Source organism: Cervus elaphus, chromosome 5 (assembly GCF_910594005.1).
Source record: "Cervus elaphus chromosome 5, mCerEla1.1, whole genome shotgun sequence".
NCBI classification, from domain to species: domain Eukaryota; kingdom Metazoa; phylum Chordata; class Mammalia; order Artiodactyla; family Cervidae; genus Cervus; species Cervus elaphus.
The window spans coordinates 90,541,717-90,559,978 of NC_057819.1; the positions used below are offsets into that span (position 1 = coordinate 90,541,717).

General features: G+C 37.0%; 1 long non-coding RNA gene across 1 annotated transcript; it reads right to left on the reverse strand.

The window, feature by feature from the left end:
* Window positions 1-3,192: 3,192 nt before the first annotated feature.
* On the reverse strand, window positions 3,193-16,886 carry LOC122694398. Its single transcript, XR_006341180.1, has 3 exons — window positions 15,524-16,886; window positions 7,800-7,846; window positions 3,193-3,683 (listed from the first exon to the last, which is right to left on the reverse strand). It is a non-coding gene; the product is annotated as an uncharacterized LOC122694398 (long non-coding RNA).
* Window positions 16,887-18,262: the final 1,376 nt, after the last annotated feature.

Here is an 18,262-nt window from a genome sequence, read left to right on the forward strand (position 1 = left end):
ACCCTTATTTTTAGGTATTATAAGGAATCTGTTGTATTTTTTTATGGATTAGAGCTTACTGCTTCGTCAGTTTTAGCCATCATATCCCCCCAACCATCACCACCACACACACACTGATACAGTTACAAGGTTTCATCCTGCACAATGCTTCTGATCAGTCCATATCTTACCACTGCTTTGCCACCGTAACAAGATCAATATAACAGATGCCTTGGTTTCAGATAACATCAAGACTTGCTTCCAGTTCTTTGGACTTCTAGCCCAGGTTCACTGCATTAGTCCACACTGCATCTAATGTTGCTGATTCTGACATATTATGTGCAAAGTCTTGACAGAGCTGCATGGTTACTAGACCAATAAGCAGTCTGCATTAAGTTGGTAAATCACAAGCTATATTTTTAGGATATTTCTCTTCTCAGTTGGCTACTTCAACAATACAGATAATCTGTCCATATTTTAAATAAGAACCTTGTACTGTCAGAATGGATCTTCCTAGTAGAAATTGTTTCTGGTACAAGGTGGTAGCATTCCACTATGTAATATATAAAGTAAATTTATTTATAAGTGAAGAGTAACAGTTTTCCCTGATATCTCACAGTTTCTCTTTGCTCAAAACTTAAATCAGATTAATGGAGAAGGAAATGGCAACCCACTCCAGTGTTCTTGCCTGGAGAATCCCAGGGACAGCGGAGCCTGGTGGGCTGCTGTCTATGGGGTCGCACAGAATAAAAAAAACAGAAGAAAAAAAAAAACTTAAATCAGATTAAAAGAGAGAGATCTTACACACGACTTCTCATACACCTGGGTTTTTTGTTTCACCTAGTATCTATAAATCTCCCTTTTCAAACCACCTCCTTAGGATCCTTAGCAGAAAGCCAAAATAGCAATTCCGTGACATTAGATTGTAGCCTGCAGATCAGCAGAAGGTAAAAAGTACTATCTCTATATTACTCCATTTAATCCTCCCAGCAACTCTATGGAAATAGATATGTAACAAATAGATATGTAACTGCTATAAAAAGATGAGATTCTGCGTGTGCGCTCAGTCATGCAGAGTCTTTGCGACCCCATTAACTGTAGCACATCAGGCTCCTCTGTCCATGGGATTTTCTAGGCAAAAATACCGGAGTGGGTTGCCATTTCCTCCTCCAGGGGGTATTCCCTACCCAGGGATCAAACCCACATCTCTGGTGTCTCCTGCATCGGCAGGCAGATTCTTTACCACTGAGCCACTTGGGAAGCCCCTGTTACCCTTCTTTCTAATTCTTTCTCTTTTCCTGCCTTCTATTAAATTGATAGACTTCTATATTCTCTTTGGGGGCTCCCCAGGTGGCTCAGTGGTAAAGAATTTGCCTGCCAATGCAGGAGACGCAGGTTTGATCCCTGGGTTGGGAAGATCCCCTGGAGAAGGCAATGGCAATATACTTCAGTATTCTTAATGGGAAATCCCATGGACAGAGGAGCCTGGTGGGCTACAGTCCACGGGGCCACAAAAGAGTCAGCCATGACTTAGCGACTAACTAACAATAAATATTCCCTTTCACAGCTGTGCTTGTTTGGAAATTATAGATATCTTCTTTTTCTTTCAATAATTCTTCTTTATTTTTAAAGGACACACTTAACCTTTACTCTGAATGTTCTTCAGCTATGCTTCCTCCTAGACATGAAAAGGTTCTTATTAAACAGGTCCTCTCTCATTCTTAAGGCAGGAGTTCTCTAAGTGTGCTTCCCAAGACCCATTCAAGAATCTGCAAGGTTAAAGCTATTTTATAATATCACTAAGATGTTGCTTTTTCCCACTCTGTTGACATTGGCACGAATGATACAAAAGCAATGACGGGTGAAACAGCTGTCGCCGTAGCATGAATCAAGGCAGTGGTACCCAACTGTCCCAGAAGTCATCGTATTCTTCATTGTCATAAACTCACAGAAAAAGAAAAAAGGGAAAAAAAGCCAGTTACGGTTCAGAGTGCCCATGACGAGGCAGTAAAAGTGGATTTTATTAAATTTTGACCCATGAATACGTCTCTTCAAAAATCTGGGTGATTATATAGGAAATATGCATAAAGTACTTTCACTGCACACAGAAGTACAGTGGTTTTCTCTTGGAGAAGCACTCGTGTGATTGTTTAACAAACCACTTTTTCCACAGAACATCATTTTTACTTGAAAGACTCAGATAACCCATGGTTCTACAGACATTGGTGTGTGACTGTCATTTCCTTGAAAATAAAATGAACTTGTCACTTCAAGGAAAACAAATCAGTACTTGCTGCAATGAAATGAATTTAAGCTTTCAAGCAGAAAGGCTATTAATATAGTCCCTTCTCCAACTACATGTCTGTATGAAACTAAATTTTCCTCAGGTATTTCAATTCAGAAATAAGAATTTATGAATAATGTGTTTCATCTATAATAATAAGAAGATGAATACATAATTTGTGTATGAGAATCCAATTGTCATCTAAGCCAAACATTAAAGACATCAGCAAAAATGTACAAATAATGCCACTCGTTAAATTTCTGTCTTAGGAAATATTTTTCATAAAAAATTCCAAAATAGCAGGCCTACTATTTGTAAATTAAATCATAATTTTAAAATATTAGTTCTAATTTCTAATATGGTAAATATTGATACAACACACACACACAAAGCTCTTTGGGCCTGCAATAATTTTTAAGAGTATAAAAGGATCCTAATAGTCAAAGCTATGGTTTTTCCAGTGGTCATGTACAGGTATGAGAGATGACCTGAAAGAAAGCTGAGCGCCGAAGAATTGATGCTTTTGAACTGTGGTGTTGGAGAAGACTCTTGAGAGTCCCTTGGACTGCAAGAAGATCCAACCAGTCCATCCTAAAGGAGATCAGTCCTGGGTATTCATTAGAAGGACTGATGCTGAAGCTGAAGCTCCAGTACTTTGGCCACCTGCTGTGAAGAGCCGAGTCATTGGAAAAGACCCTGGTGCTGGGAAAGATCAAGGGCAAGAGGAGAAGGGGATGACAGAGGAGGAGATGGTTGGATGTCATCACTGACTCAATGGACATCAGTTTGAGCAAACTCAGGGAGATAGTGAAGGACAGGGAAGCCTGGCGTGCTGCAGTTCATAGGGTCACAGAGAGTCGGACGTGACTCAGCGACTGAACAACAACAGCAACACATTTGGAAACTGTTGGTTTAAATTTTCTTTGTTTAAATGTTTATTTCAACTTATCACAAAACAGTGTCTACAGTCAATAGTTGATTTAAAGGTACTGTCTTGTTAAATCACTGTGTTCAGATTATTTTTTTAGCTGCCTTCTCTCCTACTACAGAAACTACTTTGCTTACATGACTTGACTTTCATGTCTTCTCTTGCAGAAATGTATCTTTTAATCATTTTTATGTGAGATTTTGTACTAAGTCATGTCTAAAAATGTTTATAATTTGCATTCATTTTTGAATGTTAGTTTAGCTGTGGATAAAGTTCTATGTAGACATATATGCCCTCAGCATTTGAGACATTGTTTCCTGTCCTCTACTATTGCTGATGAGAAGTCAGCTGACAGCAAAACTGGCGGCCCTTTGTAGACAGGGTCTTCTCTCTTGCTGTCTTTATCTGGAAGTCCCACCGCTTCACAATGATGATGTGCCTGGTGATGGATTTGTCTTTTATCCTGCCTGGTCCTCAGGATACACACCTAATCTGAAAAGTAATGCATTTGTTTTGAATTCTAGAAAAAGTTCAGTGATTGCTTTCTCAAATATTACTTGCCTGCCATCCTCCAAATCTACTCCTCTAGAATAGTGGTTCTCCACCAGGTATGATTTGGCAGTTTCTGGAGACACTTCTGGTTGTCACAACTTTGGGGGGAGGGGGTTGTCCTACTAGCATCTAGGAGGAAACAGCCAGGGATGCTGCTGAACATCCTGTAATGCACAGGACAGTTTCCCACAACAAACAATTATTTGGCCCAAAATGGCAAAGGTACTGAGACTCTGAAACCCTGTTCTGGAACTGCCATTAGATACATGCTGGGGTCTTTCAGTTAATCCTCTAACATGCCTAATTCTTATCAATCCACTCTGCTGCAGTCTAGGAAAATTCTTTTCTATCTCCCAGTTCACTGATTCTCTTTTTCAACATGTCTATGTTAGAGTTTCTGTTTTATCTCAATGATCATGCTTTCTATATCCAAAATCCCTGGTATGTTCTTTTTAATAAGAATTTACTTTATGGCTGCCTGTTTTGCTGAATAGTTTTCTTTTTAAACAGATGTTATTCTTTCACTTATCTCTTGAAACATATATCATACTGTCCTAAAAATTGTTTTCAGCTTGTATAAAGCACTTTCTGAGAAGTCTTTAGTCATAAGTTTCTCAATAACTTTCAGTGAAAGGTTCTACTTAAAATTTTTGTCTGCTTTATTTTTTTTGAGACAAGAATAAAGTTTATCAGAGTGGAGAGAGGAGGTCACTGCCAGTACAGTGGGCCAACTTCCTGTTAGGCAGGGAGAGCTGACCTGTCTGCTTATTTTTAAAATCTCTCCCTTTTCTTTTCTTATCCCACTCTAACTGTTCCTGAAGGCTCCTCCAGAGTCTCCAATCAAGAACTAGGTCTTAAATAGTGTTTTGAGCCTACTTTGATAGTCTTAAATCACAGATCCAGTTACTGAGCCAAGAAACTACTTAGCTGTTTTTGGTTTTAAAAATCCCCAAAGCCATGCTTTTTCTCATTTACTCTCATCCGGCCTAGTTTTGTTCTGTTTTTTTAACAAACTAACAGTCCCAGGCAGGAAGTCAACAGTATTACCAGCCTGCTTTCATAAGCTGACACCTATCCCAGGCCCTGGCTTCAATCAATATTCCTAGATCTTCTGTCTTGATCATGGAGCTCTCAAAGAGATCTGTTTTACCAGTAGAGGTCATGCTCTTGGTGACCCTGGTTCTAGACCCAGAGCCTGAGTCCCTACTCACTATGAGGGCTTTCTCTTCCATTTTTAGTCACATAAATATATCTGCTTTTATCTTAACCATTAAGTGTTCAAGGCAGAATTGTATGCATGAACTCTTTGCAATACCCCAATCAGAAGTAATTATTTATACATTTTTAAAAAATGAGAATGCATTTTGTAGTCAGAAAAAAATCAAGGTTTAACAATTTTTTTAAACATTTACTCTCTTTACTATAAATTTACTATAACAGAGGCAAGTAAAAACTGGAGTTACAGAGGCAAAGAGGAGAAAGTGCCAAATTCTGATCATGGAAACTGGAAAAGGTTTCCCATTTCAACCGGTTGTTTGCCAGCATCCTAAAAAGGTCTACTGGAACCAGAAGGGAAGAAGTGAAACAAATACTTAGTCACATCTAATGAACTTGTGAGAAAAGATGCATGATCCAGTCGTTGGTATAAATGTCTCATCAGAGATGAAATGGAAGCTGTTCCCCTGCACAGAGCAGTGGAGGCAGTCCTACGTGGGGCAGTGGGTGCACAAACATCAGTTTGGTTTGTTTCACCTATGTGTCTCTGGTCTGCTCTGTCCTCTGATATACATGGAAACTGGGGCGGTTTGGCAGCTCATTAAGAATCACATGAAAGACTGGCAGCAGGTGAGGAAGCATCATGGGCAGCAGGCTCACAGCAGTGGTGAGAGCAAAGCGGGCCTCTGTGAACTTGGTGTCAGGCAGGCCAAGAAAGAGGGTCAGTTCTGAAAACTGGAGTATGGCAGAGAAGGTGGAAATAAGACGTGCTCAGATACTAAAACTAAAGTCAGAATGATTGCAACAGAACGAGGGCCGAGAGGAAGTCAGTCCCAAAAGCCTGAGGTTTAGCATGAGTTTGTGGTTGACTCTAAGAGGCCCCAGCAGTGGAGATAAGGAAACCAGGTCAAGGACCTATATGTGTAAATCCATATGTTCAGAGCATTAGACCCTATCACCAACATGGATGAAGACACATGAAACTAAACTTTAAATATGCTAGTGCTTTGTTCTAGCTTTACTTTTAGTATTATAAGTGAATATTAATTCACAAACAGCAAACCATAGAAACCTAACTCCTCAAGAATGAAGCAATTTGCATTTAAAATGAGATATTAATATAAATTCAAGGGTTTTTTGTGGGGGGGGGAGGGGGCTGTGCCACACGACTTGTGAGATCTTAGTTCCCTGACCTGGGATTGAACCTGTGCCCCCTAAGTGAAATGCAGAGTCTTAACCACTGGACAGTCAGTGAAGTCCTTCAGGGTATTATTAAAGACAAGTTTATTCCATTTTCTCCTAGCTGTCAATTACCTTAAAAGAGTAAAACTTTAAAATAACGTACCCCAAAAACAAATAAAATGAAATAAAATAACGTACCCCAGGACTTCCCTGCTGGTGCAGTGAGTATAAGAATCCGCTGGCCAATGCAGGGGACACAGGTTCAAGCCCTGGTCCGGGAAGATTCCACATGCCCCAGAGCAACTAAACCCATGTGCCACAACTACTGATACCACACTCTAGAGCCCAAGAGCTGCAACTGCTGAAACCTAAGCGCCTACAGCCTGTGCCCCACATTAAGAGAAACCACTGCAATGAGAAACTCAAGCACTGCAACAAAGAGTAGCCCCGCTCATTGCAAGAAGAAAAAAGCCCAAGCAAAGCAATGAAGAACCAGCACAGCCAAAAATAAATTAATTAATTAAAAAATAAATAAAATAATGTACCCTAGACTCAATGGTACTATTAACTTTTTAAAAAAAACAGCACACAAAAAAATCTACTTCAGATCCAAATTTCTTAGTCAAGAAGAACTGAGAGATTGATCACTAAACTACAAAAATCCATATACAGTAATCTCAACTTTTAAGTTTCTTTCCACCAATTTCAAAAACTAAAATTTTAATGAGTTGGCCTCACAAAGGTTGTGTCGGGATGAGAAATGCTCAGTTTGTTACATAATCCCAAGGTGCTGAGTTCTGAGTGGTGAAGCACTATGGACAAGGTACTACCTAGTCAGGATGGCTGCCAGTGAGTTTGAATTATTGCTGGGAAGGGTACCAGCAGTATCATATTAAACATTTACCCAGGGCCTCTTACATTAAGTATTCAGGGAAGTCACATACCTTAAATATTAATTTTATTGTTTATTCATCAAATATTTATGGAGCTCATATTATGGATCTCAAACCTGGGATCTTAGTTTCCCAGCCAGGAATTGAACCTGTGCACTCTTCAGTGGAAATATGGAATATTAACTACTGGACTGCCAGGGAAGTCCCATGAATTGCTAATAAAAGCAATAATATTAACAAAAAATTCAAATAAATTGTGTGCTGTGTGCCAGATATTATACAAGGTGTTTCACATTTAGTATTTCACTTCATCCCATTTTAAAGCTGAGAAAACTCAGGCTTAGAGGTTGAGTAACTTGCCCAAGTTCACAGAGCTAGGATCTAGTGCTATAGCTAGAACTCCAATTTGTTCCAGAGCCCAAAATCCTAACCAGTATGCATATTGCCTATGGTAAGGCAGCCAACACACAAAAAGCATTATCATCATACAAGGTCAAAAGTGAAAAAGGAAAAAGGAACTCTAGATAATAAAGGACATTCAAGAGGACATTTCTTCCAAGTGGTTGAGTAAGGAATGGCTTTGTGAAGCAAGTTATATTTACACAAATTTTTATCAGATGGATAGAATCTGGCTGTACAGAAAAAGGCTATGAAGGATAAGATGTAAAAAGCATGGGTGGTGGAAGGCATGTTGCATTGGGAATTGGAAAATCAGGTTCAAGTTTACTCCTTTTCTTAACTGTGTAACAAGAAGCGAGCCACTTACCTCTCTAGGCTTCATGTTATTCTTATATAAAATGTCCAGTTTGGCTCCTTAAAAAAAAAAATACACATGCTATATGCAGGAAGATAGTCACACAGTAGAGTCATTTATAAAAGTAAAATCTAGGAAACAACTTGTCAAGAAACAGATAAATAGCCTAAAATTATTATGCAGCCTTTCTGACAAAAATTGTGGATAGTGCAGCAGCACAGAAAAATGTTACAAACAGCAAATTGTAAAAATTATTACATAATTGCTCTATTACAAACATACATGTGAGCAAAGACTAAGGCATAATATACAGAAATAAAATTTGAAATATAAAAATACACATGCAAACCTGTTCCCCAGACCTCTTGAAGTAAAAAACTCTAGGGATAAGACTTGAAAATATGTATTCTTAAAAACTTTCCAAGTGATTGTGATGTATGCCCAGGATTGGGAGTCATTGATAGGATACTCAATATTTCTTTCAACTTTAACATTCTAATTCTTTAAGTGCATTTCATACACCATGGCAAAGTAGACAAATGCCAAGAAAAGATTATACAAGTGTACAGGGAATAAAACTTAGTTTGGGGTAACTGTACCATAGGATATATCAAACAGCATGAAGGAGCATGAAGGCCATCATAGGCTAAGGAGGGGTTTGGACATCATGCTGTAGGCCACAGGAGGTTATTTACAGCTTCTGAGCTAAGTAAAATAATGAGAGCAGCACCAGCTCTCTGGAGTATGGACTCAGCACTCTTGGGGTTTCTGCTGCATCACTGGATTTAAAGAGCTCTCATTGATCTCCAACAATGTTCCTAATTTTCTCTGAGGATGATCTAAGATAGCTCTCAGAGACAGCAGGGAGGTCAGTTACCTGGCATATTAGATATTACTATACTCTCCCTCTTTTCAGACGTCCGTCTGGTCAAAGTTATGGTTTTTCCACTAGTCATGTATGGATGTGAGAGTTGGACCAGAAAGCAAGCTGAGCGCCAAAGAATTGATCCTTTTGAACTGCAGTGTTGGAGAAGACTCTTGAGAGTCCTTTGGATTGCAAGGAGATCAAACCAGTCAATCCTAAAGAAAATCAGTCCTGAATATTCATTGGAAGGACTGAAACTCCAATACTTTCGCCATCTGATGGAAAGAACAGACTCATTGGAAAGACCCCGATGCCGGGAAAGATTGAAGGCAGGAAGAGAAGAGGACGACAGAGGATGAAATGGTTGGATGGCATCACTGATTCGATGGACATGAGTTTGAGCAAGCTCCAGGAACTGGTGATTGGGAGGCCTGGCGTACTGCAGTCCATAGGATCGCAAAGAGTCGGACATGACTGAGCGACTGAACTGAACTGAATACTCGCCCTAATCAGTCACAGTTCAGTTCAGTTCAGTCGCTCAGTCACGTCTGACTTAATCACAGTACTCTCCCAATAAAACTAGCTAGACTCAAAATAATTCTCAATACTTCTCATAGCACTCCAGGAAGTTAGCAGACCCTACTAATGGCAGAAAACTTTCCACTTTCCTACTGTTGAATCTTAGGACCAAGATCTACCTCTTCAATCTAGCTAAAAAGTGCTCCAAGGGGTTACTTTCCTGGTGGTGCAGAGGCTAAGACTCCAAGCTCCCAATGCAGGGGACCTGGGTTCAGTCCTTGGTAAGGGAATTAAATCCCACATGCTGCAACTAAAGACCTGGTGCAGCCAAATAAATAATTTTTTTTTTTTTAAAGTGTGCTCCAAGGGGACTTCACTGGTGATCCAGGGGGCTAAGACACCTGTGCTTCCACTGCAGGGGGTGCAGGTTCAATCCATGGTCAGAGCCTGCATGATGCAAAGCCAAAAAACAGAAGAAAAAAAAGCTCTCCAAGGATTGGACAGGAACTCTGATAATTCTAACTTCCTTTTGTGTTAGTATATCACGGGGGGGAAAAAGACAAACAGGAACATAGATCCTGGTTAAGGTAGTGAACTTTAAAGATTAGAAATAAATCATGTAAGTACAGATAAAAGTCAATTTAAATGATCTATAATGGAGAGGTGTAGGGGAAAAGCTGGTTTTAGTTTTCTTCTTGGGTACATCATGTCAGTAGGTTCAAAACTTAGAGAATATTGATGAGAATTCTTTATCCAGACTAATTGTTGGTCATGTTTGAAGGCAACAGAAAAATGTTCTCAAATATGCAGAAAGTCAAGAAATACACCAGCTATACATTTCTGAAAAACATACCTGAACACATCATCCAGCCAACCAACTCATGAAACAAGAGAATGTGCTTTTGATTTGGAATTTGTGATATGAAAGGACTAACAGTTACTATCTGAACTCTTAAAGCTAAGTAGGAAGAAGATAAGAAATACAATTGTGGTCATCTTCTTACATTTAATAGAGTGAACCAATAAATTTTATCCTTGATGAACCAAGAAATATATGCTATTTAAAAACACAAAAAAGAGATACAGAGAAAGCATCAAGGATTTACTGTATAGCATAGGAAATTACATTTTGATATCTTGTACTGATCTACAATGGAATATAATTATAGAAAAAAATTACTGAATCACTAAGCTGTATAGTCCTGAAACTAACACAATATTGTAAATCAACCATACTTCAACTAAAAAAAATATACGAAGAAATATGCATCAAAAATATTAACGTGTTGTCTCCCGGTAGTGTTGTTAAGTTCTTTTCCCTTCTTATCCTTTAAATTATACCAGAATTCCCCATCACATGACCTTAGGACTTGCTCCTTCCACCACCTGAAACACTATTAACCTATCTTCTTCACATGTTTAAGTCCTTCACATGTCGACTTCTCATGTCTACAGGGCTGTCTCTCTCATTAGATACAGCTCACACATGAATTATTTCCTCAGGAAGCTCTTCCTTGATCAATCAATCCACAGGAGTCCCATCCCCACAAACCACTATTATTTTACTGTCTTTTTGTGTTCATGGCACTTTATCAGTGTCTGAAATTTCAATTATCTTGTTATTTTTTCTTTGAATATTGTTAATCTCTCACACTAGAATGGAAGCTCCATGAGGGGAGGGGCTTGTCTTTTCTATTTCAATGCTGTATCTCCCTCTAGGACCTTGAAGCATATTTGGCACATAATATTTCTTGAATTTTGTAATCAGAACAAATATAGTTATTTACATTTGAGAAATAAAAGCAGGGAGAATTAAGTTAGTTAAAAAATGAAAAATAAGACCATATTGGGATATCATTTTATTCACACTTATTGGCAAAAAAATGAAAAAGTGTGAGAACCTTCAGTGTTAGAAAGGAAATGAATCAATGGGAACTCATATGTCACTGGTGAAGAATAAATCAATTCACTGACTTTGGAAAATGTGACATTGTCTTATGAAGTTTATCTCTGAATATCCTATTACCCAGCAATTATTCAATAAATATATAATTTCTCAATGAATAATAGGTTATACATAATTGAAACACTATTAATACTCTTCATACATATGTACCAGGAGACACAGGTTATAATGTTCACAGCAACACTATTTGTAAAGGAGAAAGACTGGACTCCTAAATGGCCATCAGAATGAAAATGAATAAATAAATTCTGGTATGTCAGACAAAAATGGATATGAAAGTAATGCAGATACACAAAACAGCATGGATGAATCTTAGTATGATTTAGCATAATTTCCATGATTCCAATTTTATAAAGCTTAGAAACAAAACTCAATGTGTTGTTTAGATATAAGTAGATGTACAATAAAATTAAAACAAAAGCAAAAATACAATAAAAACATTTCACACATTTTTTGTATGTGTCAGCTGTTATGTTGAAAAAGTTAAATAAAAAAATTGGACCTCATTTTGGAGTTGACCATATCCAGCATTCAAATATGAATACCACACTGTATGCAATTTTGGTTACAAATAATGAATTCTTTTTTAAATGTCATATTAGTTCTAAAAAGAAAAACTTTAAAAACTACATTAAGCCTCTGACTTAAAGCTAACCATATTTTACAACTATATTTCCCACATATAGCAGAGTAGGTCTTCAATAAATATACAACTGCTCAATGAATGATAGGTTATACATAATCAAAACACCACTAATAAAAACAGCTAAACTTTATTGATCTAGGAACAGTTTTAAACACTTCACATAAACTATTCCATTTAATCTTCAGAACAATCTTGAAGCAAATTATTATTATTCGCACTCAGAAGTACTGTTAAGTTCTATGAGAATATAGAGGAGTGCCTGTCTCAGCCCCAGAGAGTCAAAGATTATAAAGACGTCCTAGGAGCAAACTGGAACAATCAAACTTATTTCAATAAAATTTAAGTTTCTGCATCACTTCTTTTTCTTTCACATTTTGATGTAGTTTATTAGCAATAAAATTAAGGCAAATACATTATTAGGCTGATGTAAATTTAAAAAATTCTATCTTGTTCCCTTCACAAATCTTAAATTCAAAGTACAGCACTTTCAGGAGAAGGAAATGGCAACCAGCTCTGGTATTCTGCCCAGGTAAATCCCATGGACAGAAGAGTCTGGTGGGCTACAGTCCATGGGGTTGCAAAAGAGTCAGACACGACTTAACGACTAAACAATATTTTACCACAATTTAAAAAATTAGGTTGTGGCAATGTTTGCACAATTCTGAGTATGCTACAGCTATTGAATTGTACAATTTTTATAGGTAAGTTGTATGGTACGTAGATAAGTGTATTTAAAAAATTCTTTCCAAAAAAAAAAAGTACAGCACTATTTAAGTTGGAGAGGAAAAATGAAATTTCTAGATGTCATTTAGTGGCATACAAAGTTTAATTAATGAAAAATCTGAAGGTGTGTGAAGTATAATAAATTGGTTCATTTTCAGGAAGGCAGGAAACTCTTCATAAAATTCAAATGCACAAAATTTTAAGGAAAACATCTAGAATGAAAAGGGGCTTTGTGATGACAAAAAAGTTTTAGAAATTTGCATTACAAATTACCAATATAAAGATGAAAAATGTCAATACCATCACGGGAACCCTCTCCTTCACTTCTGAAAGAATTTTAAATAAACAAGACCACAAAATGAGAAACATATGTATGTTTAAAAGTCAGCAAAACGTGTCATACAGTGGCAGCATTTTGAATTATTTTTCAAAGAATGCTGTTCATATGTGTTGTTTTTGTGTTTCAAACTAAATACTGGCAGTTTTGCTCCAGCTGCGATATTGTGCACACCATACGGACCATTTTAAAGAAACTTTTAAAATTGCAAATAGATTCAACAATTATATTACTTGCTTTACCTTTTTAAAGCCACTTAAAAAAAAAAATCTACTTCTTGTAGGTTTTGCAGCTAGGTGGCTATTTAAAAAATCTGTCCCCGTTTGACTGACTGTTATTCTATAATCTCTACGGTAGAAAGCTCCATGTACCCAACAGAAAGTTTCCTTGATTGAAAGAACAGTATTTTGTAAAACATTTTTTTTTAAGTAAAAATTTTATGAAACTTGGTCTCTAAAAAAAAAAAGTCAGCAAGAAAAAAAAGTCATATTAAAGAAATGGTAGCCTAAAATATATTTTTAAAGAACTAAGAAGCACTTGCAGGGACTTCCCTGGTGGTCCAGTGGTTAGGATCTGCCTCCCCATGCAGGGGACGCAGGTGCGATAGATCCCTGGTTGGGAAGCTAAGATCCCACATGCTAAGAGGCAACTAAGCTCGAGTGCCACAAAGACGACCCAGCACAGCCAAAATAAATGGATAATTTAAAAAAAACCCAACAACACTTGCTACTAATTTGGGTGGGCTACAGGTTCTAATTTGCCCCATCCTACACATACTTGAAATAGCTGCTTCAAGCAGTTCATCTCTCTACACCTCTGTAAAATGATCTTTAAGGTGCCTTCTAATTCTATATCTTATGGGTCTTCAAAGACAGTACTTTTAAGCAGGATAATAAAAAAATTCCAATCTTCAAATCAGATACAGCAGTTCTGATTCCAAATGTAAAACTTCTTACCTTGCTAAGCTTAAACTAAAAGACAAGCCAAATGTGTCTCCCTTTCCCGGCAGGGAGCTGGGAAGAACCCATTCAGGTGCCTTGGGTTTCCTAGGACTAGAGCTTTCCCAGCACTGGAGTGTTTTCTTAATAGTTCCTTATTGAAGAGAGAAAACACTAAGGTTGGATCAGAGAAGCAATCCAAGGAGATCATATGTGAAGAGGGTCAGGAAAAACAAGAGCAGAATAATGGCAATATGGATAAATATTCAAGTAAATTCCCTAACAAAGATTTCATTTTGTAGATATCAAAACTCTTAATATTTGTATCCCTTTTGACTACTTCCTACCCACCTTTTCTAAGTTTTTTTTAGGTGAAAGCAAAACAACTCAAATTTAGCTTTTAACTGTGCAAAGGGGCTCATAAACATTTTTTAATGAAAATCAGAATTCTGTCTCTATCCCTAACACAGAGATCATAAAAAAAAAAATTTTTTTTCAGTAATACAAGAAGCCTGAAGGTTCTTGGTCAAGACAACATTGGTCTAGAATTTGTACTAATTTTTATCTAAAAGTATAATTAGTTTGATGAAATTTATATAAGATGATACACAGTATCTATTACAGAAGTATCTTTATCACCAACTTGATGAGGCATATTACAATACAAAAATCATATGTACATAGTATATTTCATTTCCAAATTGTGAACTGCTTTTGATAATAAGTATGTACACTGAAAACAAAATTCTAAATTTGAAAAATATCTTAAGTATCAGAGCAAAGCTTCACTACTTGCAATAATAACTAAGGTAAAAAATTATTACCTAGGTTTTCAGCCACTGAGTATGAATCCCAGAATAAGACTCTTATGTTTCTTAAGAAAGAACACTTTCCAAAGAGGGGGAAAAAAAACAAAAAAAAACAGAAAAAGACATAAAAAAAGAAAGAACACTTCCCAGCAAAAACTGTCACATTTTTTTTCCAGTCACATTTTTAATGATTGATTAAAAAAAAAAACCCAGAAGATATAATAATAATAATGAGACAAGTACCAAATATTCTTTACCCAATTCTCTAACTTTACCATAATGAAATCCTCAAGGAAGTACTTGAGTATTGAAATACAAATACACATTATTGGTGTTTTTGGCATCTTATACTTTAAAAAATTAAGGATGGCCAGATGAAGTCAAGAAAAAAGTGTAATTTACTTTAAAATATTTCAGTATTTGCAATGTGGTTAAATGTATTATTTAGGTTAAGCTATAATCCAGGTGCTAATCAAGAATGCAGTCTCTGGGGGGTCTACCGGTATTCTAATTAGGAAACATAGCCAGAAGCTGCACTGGCAGGCCAAACTGACATCTCTAGTTATGCAGATCAGCTACACTTAAACACTGCTTACTCTTGCAAAAACAGGCTGGATAAGAACTTTGTGAGGCCTGTATCCTTTACTCTTAGATGTGATACTATAGGCTAAATTTCCATAGGATCCTGTATTTTAAGAGTTAATTTTTGGTTGATGTTTATTGAATGCTGTCTGTAAGAGTTTTGGAAAGCTCCACCTCTGAAATTTTATAACTTCTGAATTCACTTTTCATGGTAGATGATGGTTGGATTACCTAAAAGACAGAGAGCTGTGAATTGCTTAGATCAATTTTCTTTTTTTCATTTAGACATGAGATAAATGTCTGCCATGCAAACTGTAGCCATTATATGCTGTCCTCTCTGCAATGGATTACCTTTCTCCCACTCCATCTACTGTCTGTGCAACATCCTTCAAGGCTCAGGCATCACTTCCAAACAAGTCTTCTCTCTTCAACAACCACTGCCAGGCTGAGTTAAGAAATAATCCACTTTTATTTTTACAGCCCTTTGCATACCACACTATTATACCACATTTTACATTGCTGAAAACATTGTTTTTCCCACTGGACTGTGAGCTCTATGAAAACGTGCTATTTTCTTACAAAATATTACAAACATATATATTCACCACCTAGCTTTAGAATTCTGCTGTATTTGCTGCAGATTTTTAAGAAATAAAATACAACAGATAACAGTTGAAGCACTGTTTACCCCCACCCCCAACATGAGGTAATTTCTACCCTATTTTGGGTATTGACCATTCCCATGCAGGTCTCTATCCTTGTTACACGTATCTATATGAAAAAATATTATAGTGTTACATGTTTCCAACATTATTTTCCATAATATTGTGTATATGTTTATACAACTTCCTCTTATCACACTATATTTATCCATGTTGACAGTTCATTTTAACTGTACTTTTTTTTGTATTTACCTATATTTGAATGATTTGTTCCTCTATTGATGAACATACAGTTGCTTCAAGTTTTTCAGTTACAAATAATACCACAGTATTTCTGTGCATCTCCTTGTGTATACATCTGCTTTCTATACGACACAGATTTAGAAGTGCAAGTGGTAGATCTAGGAATATGTACAACTTTACTGATAATTTTGCCAAATTGCTTTCCCAAGTAACTGAACTAGTTTCTCTGTGGCAACATCTGTAGAGGTCCAAAATATTCTATTCTTTCTTTAATAACAGATCCTCCAAATTTTAGATGTATACATAGCTGACGAGAATAGATATCACTTATCATTTCTTGTAACTATCTGTGGCCATGGGCCAAAGTCCTGGCCAATAACATGTAAAATAGAAGTTGGGCCACGTCTTTAAAAAGATGAAACAGACCTTCCCCCTTATTAACTGGTATATGGACATGACGGCCACACTGGAGTAGCTATCATGAAACCAAAGAATAAAGGTACCTACTAAAGTTGACAGAAAAGAGCCTGTGTTACAAATACTCTTATCAGCCCTATACTTGGGACTCTTATGAGAGGAAAAACTCACTTAATTAAACCATGTTATAGTTGGATTTTTATTACAACACCAGAATATGTATACTAATGAAACACACTCTCATTTGCAGTTCATGAGATGCTGTTCCACATCTTTGTCAACATTTTTATCATCAGACCTTGTATGTGTGCTCAGTCACATCCTACTCTCTGCAGCCCGCCAGGCTCCTCTGTCCGTGGAATTTTCCAGGCAAGTATACTGGAGTAGGTTGCCATTTGCTATGTCTGGGGATCTTCCCAACTCAGGGACCAAACCTGCGTCTCTTCCATCTCCTGCATTGGCAGGTGGATTCTTTCCATTGCACCACCTGTGAAGCCCATCAGACCCTAACTTCTGCCAAACTGATACAGGCTTTTGAAATGATATTCTATTATTTTAACTTGAATTTTTATGACTACTAGTGAAGCTGAGTCATCTTTTCATATTTATTGATCATTCCAGTCTTCTTCTTTGTGAAGTGTCGGTTGATACCCTTTGCCCATTTTCCCAATGGATTATACTTGTCAACTAAATGCTTTTGATGTCCTAGATATGTATACACAAGACATTGCAAACTACTTTTTCTGACATAATCTTACTGTTGTGGGCTTACAGTTTTCCTGTCAAAACAAAGAGGTTAACATGGCTTTACAGCACTTGTCACATGAGAGGAGGCTGGGAATTCTCAATTCTAATATGAAGACATCTTTCAGAAGGCATCCAGGATTTGCAAGCAAACTTTTAAAATACTACATGATGGATTTTTCTTAGAAAAGGCACACAAGAAAAAAACAGCAGGGGGGAATCCCAAAGGTTGACACTGTCCTCAAAAGCTAATAACCAACAGATATAATAAAGTAGACAAAGTGAGAGAGAGACACACACACAGGGAGAGATTGACTGACTCCAGGTAAAACAAAAAACTTTACTGGAAAGGAAACGTAATTTACACCTCTTGGCCTTCTGAGTAATACTTATAGTCACAAGAAATCTATTTCCAATTTTAAAATCAATCTATACACAAAACATGTTTATAAAACAAAATGCAAATATCTGAGCTTTGACACTACAGAAAAGCACACATGTAAAAAAAAATGAAAGGTAGAAAAAGAATGGAAGAGTAATGATGATATACTTATGTTATTAAGGGATTGAGATACTGGGTTTTGTTTTGGTTTAAGATACTGCTTTTAATTGATGGAACAAGCAATAAAGATATTTTACAGAGGTAACAACCAGTGGAACAAAGTGACAGAACTACAAACATGAGAGAAGAGCTAAATCATTACCTATCAGTAGAAACCAACAGATGTTAACATTTATGTCAACAGCAGACGGATGTTATTCACGTATACTTGGGGGAATCCAAATGAAACACTATTAAAAGTAGTTTTTCCTTGGGACTGTGACTAGGGGTGGGGCAGGGAACCACTGCTTTTTAATTTTTGGCTACACCATGCAGCTTGTGGGATCTTCGTTCCCTGACCAGGGATTGAACCCAGGCCCACGGCAGTGAAAGCACCAAGTTCTAACAACTGGGCCACCGAGGAAACCCCCTACTACTTTTTCATTTGAACCACATTAGACTTTCTGAAAAGTGATACCCAAC